Source organism: Fukomys damarensis, unplaced genomic scaffold, assembly GCF_012274545.1.
Source record: "Fukomys damarensis isolate Sample0158 unplaced genomic scaffold, DMR_v1.0_HiC HiC_scaffold_36, whole genome shotgun sequence".
Classification (NCBI taxonomy): domain Eukaryota; kingdom Metazoa; phylum Chordata; class Mammalia; order Rodentia; family Bathyergidae; genus Fukomys; species Fukomys damarensis.
In genome coordinates, this window is record NW_022900948.1 from 44,373,854 (window position 1) to 44,381,196 (window position 7,343).

A 7,343-nucleotide genomic window follows, 5' to 3' on the forward strand; every position below is an offset into this window, starting at 1 on the left:
GAAGCCCTGCACATCCACCCCGGCCCTCTGCGCCCCACGCCTGCCCTGCCCGGGCCTGAGTCCGGGGGGAGCCCCGCCCCCTCACCCGGGTTGCCAGGCCCAGCACAGGGCCCTGCTGCCCAGACCTCTGATCCCAGCCAGCAGCCCAGGGAGAGGGCCTGGGCTACCCTGCCCTCCCTGCCCCACCCCAGGGGCCACTTGGGGAAACCCTTGGCACCTGTTTATTTCAGTATAGGGGGTGGAGCTCCTGTCCTTCCCACTGAGCTACAGCCCCAGCCCACCCGCTACCCTTTTTGACCTCTGGTCTCCCCAAGTTTTCCAGGGTTGGGCTCAAACTTGAATCCTCCTGCCTCAGCCTCCTAGAGTGTTGGGATCACAGGTGTTCACTTGGACACCCAGCCCCTGCACCTTTTTAGAAAGGTAAACCCAACCTGAAACGGACTCTTGGTGCAAGGCCCCAGGGCTCCACCCCAAGTGATGCATTCTAAAGAAAAGTTAAGCCTCACCTCTGCCACCATTGGCCTCCACACAGAGAAACGAAACACAAACGGTCACAGTGACTTTGACAGGTCAGGCCCAAGATGCACCTTGGAGATACACAGGGCAGATGGTCAGCCCCTTAGGCCAGGAAGGCGTTCTGGTACTCAGGAGGCTGAGGCAAGAGGAGGATCACAGCGAGTCGGAGGCCAGCTTGGGCTATATAGTGAGTTCAAGGCCAGCCTGGGATACACAGCAAGACCCTGTCTAAAAAAAACCCAAAAAACAAAGATAGGAGCCGGGGATGTAGCTCGGTGGCGCCACGCAAGTGAAAAATCCTGAGTTTGATTCCCTGTACAGAGTAGGGGGGTGGGGGGGCGTGGTGGTGCACTCCTGTAATCCCAACACTCAGGAGGCTGAGGCAGGAGGATTGCCTGAGTTGAAGGCCAGCCTGGGCTACGCAGTGAGGCCCTGTCTCAAAAAAGAACTAAATAAATAAACGTGTACCTATCGTGTGTCTGTGGCACCCAATATACTGCAGATCACATTGCTGCTGTGCCGTTGGCACACTCGGTGATGTTGGGCCGCCTCCCTTCCCTGGGCCTTGTCTAGGAGCTGGGACCAGGAGAGTTCCAGCCTCGTGGGCTGCGGATGAACACAGGACCCACGCCCACAAGATTGGTCACTCAATCTGCTTTGTCCTGGGCACACACCATGGGACCCCCCCGTTCCTGTCCAGGGCCCTGAAGAACGGGCCCTTGGCACCTGCCTGCCCGAAGCTGAGCTGTACGAAAGTGGAGCTGTGCCCCACTTTCTGGCTGTTCCCTACTCATCTGCACTTTTGAAAAGAGAAGGGGAGTCCTGTTCCTTGCCATGCCTGGTTGTTTACTGGGCTAACAGTGGAGTACAGGAGCCCCAACCCTATCCTTGTGGAGAGACACCTAACAGAGGAAAAGAAGGAGGCCCAGGGGCTCGTGCAAAGGCCCTGTGGCTGGTGAGAACGCTGAGAAATCCCAGAATGCAGAGCAAGGGTGCACCTAAAATGGAGATTCCCCTGGGCCTGCTCTTGTGATCCTTCTGCCTCAGCCTCCCAGAATGCTGTGATTACAGGCATGCATCACCACACTAGGCTTGTCCATGGTTTTCTGGGCTGTGGCTACTTCTGCTCCTTCATCTTGAGCATCCAGTTTGCCCTCCTGCTCCCCACCCGCCAGGACAAGGCTGGGTGGGGGGAAGGCTCTGCATGGAGGCTGGGCTGGGAGGAGTCAGCCAGGCAGAGGGCACAGGGCACAGGTCCCATGCAAAGGCCCTGCAGTGAGAACAAATCAGGGTCCTGGGGAGCCATGGAGGGTGTAGGCAGGAAGGTGGCACTCAGGAGGATCTCTCTGGCCGCCTGGGGGAGGATTAGGGACCGGGAGGTCAGCAAGGGGGCTGGATGGGGGATGGGCAGGCTGAAATGACTTGGGGAGATTTGGCTGGATACCAGGCAGGGAGGGTTGGCCTTGGGGTGGGCAGGGCCCAAGAAGCTGGGTCAGGGGCAGGAGAGATGGAAGGGGTGGCTTTGGTAGCCTCGGGTCCCACCCCACTCCATGCCCAGCCCTGGCCCTACAACACCCCTGGGCCCACAGGACTGCCTGGGGGAAGGCAGAGTCTCGAGTAAGCAGCAGGCAGCTCAGATCTATGCCCAGGGCCCGGGCTAACCCACAGCAGCCCCTGGGTACCCCAGGCCGGCCCAGATCTTTTGCTTTAAATCTCTTCCCCTGAGCTGGGCGTGGTGGCACAGGCCTGTGATCCCAGCACTTGAGAGGCTGAGGCAGGAGGATCATCTCAAATGCCTGGGCTCCATTATGAGTTCAAGGCCACCCGGCCCTGGCTCTGCCTCAAAAATCAAACAAAACCCCCAAATCTCTTGCTTGGAGATGGACAGAGGCAGCAGACAAGGCTGCCAGCCCCACAGCTGAACAAACACCACAGTCTGGAGATTCTGAGAGCGGGGGTGACAGGGAGGTGCTGGACTCTCTCTTGGTGGCCCCGGGCCCCAGGGAGCTGCTGTGGCCCCCCCACTCTGAGTGCTGAGAAGCGGGGCTCCCCCACACTCGGGGTGCCCTGCAGTCCCATAGCTGCCGCAGGACAGGGTGTTTCCGCCACCGAAAGGGTGCCCTGGTCCCATAGCTGCCGCAGGACAGGGTGTTTCCGCCACCGAATCTGTCCCCTCCCCGACTGCAGCCTCCACTTCCCCTCCTCTGTGCAGCCCCAGGGGGTGCTGCAGACCCCAGGGCCCGGCCCGGCCCCCCAGTCACTGCCGCCGTCACCTCCATCTGGGCCCAGACCGCACTGTTTCTTCTCTCTTCTTTTGCAGCAGGCTCTGCTGCCCTGTGTCCCGAAGTGGGCTGGCATGAGGACCGCCTGCCCCCAGTTGTCCAGTGTGTGCCCCCGCATGCCCTGCACACGTGCGTGTGGGCACAAGCACCTGCGTGAGCAGCCAGGCGCCCGAGTCCCGCCTGTGCACACAGGTGCGCCTGATGCCGGGGTGGAGGGAGGACCCAGCTCACCCTCCTGTGGGGTAAGGGTTTGAGGACCAAGAGAGCCCCAGCCTGGCCGCCACACGAACCCCGGGTTTCCTCAGCAATGGTGACCGAGACCCCGCGTACCCACACCTCCTGTGGGCATCACATGGACAGAATCACTGCCACACACCGCGGCTGTGCCCAGCCCGCCACGTGGTCGGGAATCTTCCTGTGGGCACAGGGACTGTGGCTGCCACGTCCACGGTGTTGGAGCTGGTGGGGCTGAGCCAGGGGCCGGGGCTCAGGCCAGACAGCTCCTGCCCCTTAAAAGGACCGCTCCTGACTCGGCGGAGGGGCACACATCTGCAATCCTAGCTTCGCGGGAGGCCGAGGCAGGAGAATTGCGAGTTGGATCCAACGTGGGCAACTTAAAGAGAGAACCACGTCTCAAAAAATAGAAAAGATGTGAGGCCGGCGCTGGGTGGCGGTGCGCTTGCTGGGTATCTCAAGGCTGAGTTCAATCCTCCCCCTAAAGAAGCACACAGAGGGATTGCTCCCCTGAGAATATGGTCTCCACAGCCCCTCTGGACCCAGACCTGGAGATGCCCACCCTTCCCCACCCCGTCCCGGGGCCTGAGCGTCACAGGAGAGAAGTGACAAGGACTGCGGGCCCTGCGTGGGAAGAAAGAGAAACCAGAGAGGTTGGTCTCTGTGACTGAGGTCACACAGCGAGCGGAGGAAGTGGACTCTCATTCATTCATTGAACAATTCCTTGAATTCCAAGAGGGAACAAAAGCCCAGGGGCAAGAAGGGTAGATTCTCCCTATGTTGCTGGACCAGACCCCTAAAGTCCCTGTGCCTCAATGTACCCTCTGTCAAGGGCGCGCAGAAAGGGCTGGGGAGGTCGTCGTGCGCTTCTCACGAGGCACAGGAAAGAATCCCGAGAGCAACAAGGGCTCGGGACGCCGGTTTCCATGGGAGCCGCGCAGCGTGGGCTGGGCGTGGGCTGGCGCCTCAGTGGGCGGGGCCTCCCAGGCTGTGGGGCTGGGTACTTCCGGCCCTTGAGGCCTAGCGCGCAGGCCTGGGGCGGCCTGGCCTCCAGAACCGCCTGTATTGTCCGTAAATGACCCAGTGGCCTGAGCAAAAGCAGAAGGCCGCCGAGCAGGCTGTCCAGGGCCCTGCACAGAGGTCCACCTCACAGCCAAGAACCCAGAACAAGAAAGGTCAGGCTTCTGCCTCCTCTAGCTTGCTTGGATTTAAGATTTTTTTTTTTTTAACTAAGAATCGAACTCGGGACCTTGTGCTTGTGAAGCAGGTGGCAAAACCACTGAGCTAAATCCCCAGCCCCTTCTAGCTTGCTTGGAAAGCAAGGAGTGGCTCCCAAGCCTGGGCCCCTCGATGCAGATGGGAAAGATTAGAGAGGGAAGTTAGGTATGGGGGTGCATGCCTGTGATTCAAGCGCTTGGGCAGGCTGAGGCAGGAGGATTGCAAGCTTGAGCACAGCCTCGGTAACAACGATTGAGACCCTGCTTCAAGAAAAAAATCAAAATTAAAAGGGCTGCGGATGTAGCTCAGTGCAAAGGCCCTGGGTTCAGTTGCCAGTACTGCAAAAACCGAATCAAACTAAACCAACAAGCAAAAGAAAGACTAGGGAGGGGAAGGTGTGGCCATCTTTGACCTTGTGGAGAGAGGGCCAGAAGAGGGGGCAGCACCCTTCTTACCCCACTCAGCAGGAAAGAAAGCAAGCGCCCGACACGCAGCAGGTTTTCTCATTTCTTCAATCATGTTTTCAGCAGTGCAGCCCTGTTGTCTCAATGCTTGGGAGGCTGAGGCAGGAGGATCACCATGAGTTCAAGGCCAGCCTGGGCTACATCGTGAGACCTGGTCTCAAATAAATGAGTACATAATTAATGAACCTATTCATTGGACTGCCTGGGGCTTGGGCGAGCCTCGGCAGGCACTTTTCTTTCCTGACACCCCTTTCCTGGTGTGAGTGAGCAGTCGGGGTGAGGGCCCCCTCTGTCCCCTCCCTGAATCTTGTTGCTCTTAAGGCCTGGGGCTGTGAGAGGCCTGGGACAGGCAGCCCTGGTGATAGCTCACAGGTCTCTACTCCTCCTCCTCCCGACCTCCTTCTGAAATGAGGCCTTGTGCTGGGAGAAGCATGGCAGAGACCTCTGGCCAATTCTTGGCTCTCTTCCTGGGGCCCCGCTCTGCCTGCCACACACACCGCCCTTCCTCCACCCCAGCCTGTCCTTGGTTGCCTCACTGCACGGGGAGCTCACTACCTCTGAGGCTGCAGTAACCCCACAGATTCAGGTGGTTCCCCCACTCTGCCTCCCGAGCAAACTGCACCCCTGCCCCAGGCAGCCCTTCCGGCCAGGACCGCAGCCCTGGAGCCAGCTTCTCCCAGATCAGAAACCTCTTGCTCCTTCACCAGAGCTGAAGGCAGAGGAAAGACAGAGATTTGCTTGAGGCAAACAGCTCCCCCCCAGGGACTCCGGAGTGGGGAGGGCAGCGGCGGGGCTTCCTGGGGCCACAGCGAGTGCTGCCACACAGCCCAGACTTCGTCCTGTCCCGGGGTGGCTCTGAAGCTGGTGCCCCAGTTCCCAGAGCCAGCTCCGGATGCTCTTTGAGGGCCCTTGCCAGCTGCATGCCCAGGGTCCGGGCCTGCAGCCTGTGTGGGACATGGAAGGGGTGGAGGGTATGCATTCCATGTCTGTCTCCTCCCCGGTGCTGTGTCCTGCTGGGTCTTTTCATTTATTTACTTATCAGCTTATTGGGGGTGTTTTCTTGAGACAAGCTCTTGCAAGGTAGCTCAGGATGGCCGCGAACAAAGTTGCTCAGGCTGACCCTGGAGCTTGCTTACCACCCTCCTGCCTCAGCCTCCAGAGAGGGAATCCCAGGTGTGAGCCACCACAGTGGGCCCAGTGGGTCTTTCATAAGTGAACAATTCGCTCTCAGCAGGATGCGCTTGGGCGCTGGTGAGATGGGTCAAGGTTGGGGAGAGGATTCCCACTGAGTGAGATGGGCTCGGTCTAGGAACAGCGCCAGGCCCAGATCGGGGTACCTCAAGCTGTTGTAAAACCCGGGTCCGGGCCCTGTGCTCAGAAAGCGGGGTTCGGTAGTTGGGGAGGCCCAGGAATCTGCAGTGGGAGCTCACAGCCTGGCCCGCCACTGCCCGGTGAGGAACTAGAAGGCTAGAAAGCCCTCTCTGTTGCACACAGAGGCCCCTGGGCTCAGCCTGGGGCGTGGAGGAAGCAAAGCCCCCACCCATGAGGAAGGTGAGATGCATTTTGGGGTGGGCAGGTGACAGCACGGAAGGTGTGTGTGAGGTTGAACGGGGGCTCCTGTCACTAAGTGACCTCGTGTTGCACCTCTGTTCCTCTTTGTCTCTATCTGCAAAGGCTCGGCTGTGCCACCTACAGAGGTCATTTACCAGGAAGCGGATGAAGCTGGAGCTCTGAGACTTTCTTCTTTTTCTTTTTTACCATACTGGGGATTGAACTCAAGGCCTTCACACTGAGCTCCATCCCAGCCCCTTTTGTTTCGAGACAGAGTTTCCCTAAGTCTCTAAATTGCCTAGGCTTAGCTAGAACTTGTGATCCTCCTGCCTCAGCCTCCCAGAGTGCTGGATTACAGCCACGCACAACTATACCCAGCAGGCATTCTTCTCAAAGTGGGTCCCCAAGATTGTAAAACCTTCAGGCCCCACAAAATCGAGCTCTGTTTCCAGTTACCTAACAGCGCGGCTCTAAGATTTTATATGGAGACAAGCAACCCTCCCAGGGACCTGTGTGCGAGGAGTCTGTGGCCTCCTCAACTCAGGCGTCTTGGTCAGGGCGCAAGGGTCCAGGGCCGGCTGAGGACGCTGTCCTGCCTGCCTGCCACCCCCTACCCCTCAGGGCCCCAAACATCTCTAGCCAGACAGAAGTGGGGAGGAGGAATCTGGAAAAATGGAGGCCGTGGGAATGGGTAAGGGAGACAAACGGGGGCAGGGAAGGAGGAACCGGGGGTGTGGGGTCCCCGCAGACCCCCTGGCTGCCCCATGCACAGCCGGGGCCTTAAGGAGCCAGCTGGAGGTGCCGGTGTGGGGACCCGGCTTTGATAATGACTTTCAAAAGCTGAGGCCCGCAGGTAGGGTGGGGAATGGGGGCAGTACAAAGGCACATCCCGTGCCAGGCTGTGCCCAAGTGCTCATCTCCTACCTCCTGACATTTGCAAAACCACACAGCATCGGGGAAAACAGGATCCAGCTGGGATCTGGTCACTACTCCCAAGCCCTCCCTACTATGCCCTCTGCCATGGGCGTGGGGCCGTAGTGGGCCTGCAGGAGGAGGAAGCCAGGCCCGGCCAGGATGC

At 59.4% G+C, this 7,343-nt stretch overlaps 1 long non-coding RNA gene across 1 annotated transcript in view; it reads left to right on the top strand.

The window, feature by feature from the left end:
* LOC104864417 overlaps positions 1 to 4,839 on the top strand; it is a 17,196-nt gene extending 12,357 nt beyond the window's left edge. The window contains exon 5 of the long non-coding RNA XR_004515399.1: positions 2,837 to 4,839. This is a non-coding gene — a long non-coding RNA (uncharacterized LOC104864417). The remainder of the gene's footprint in view (positions 1 to 2,836) is intronic.
* The last annotated feature ends 2,504 nt before the right edge of the window (positions 4,840 to 7,343 follow it).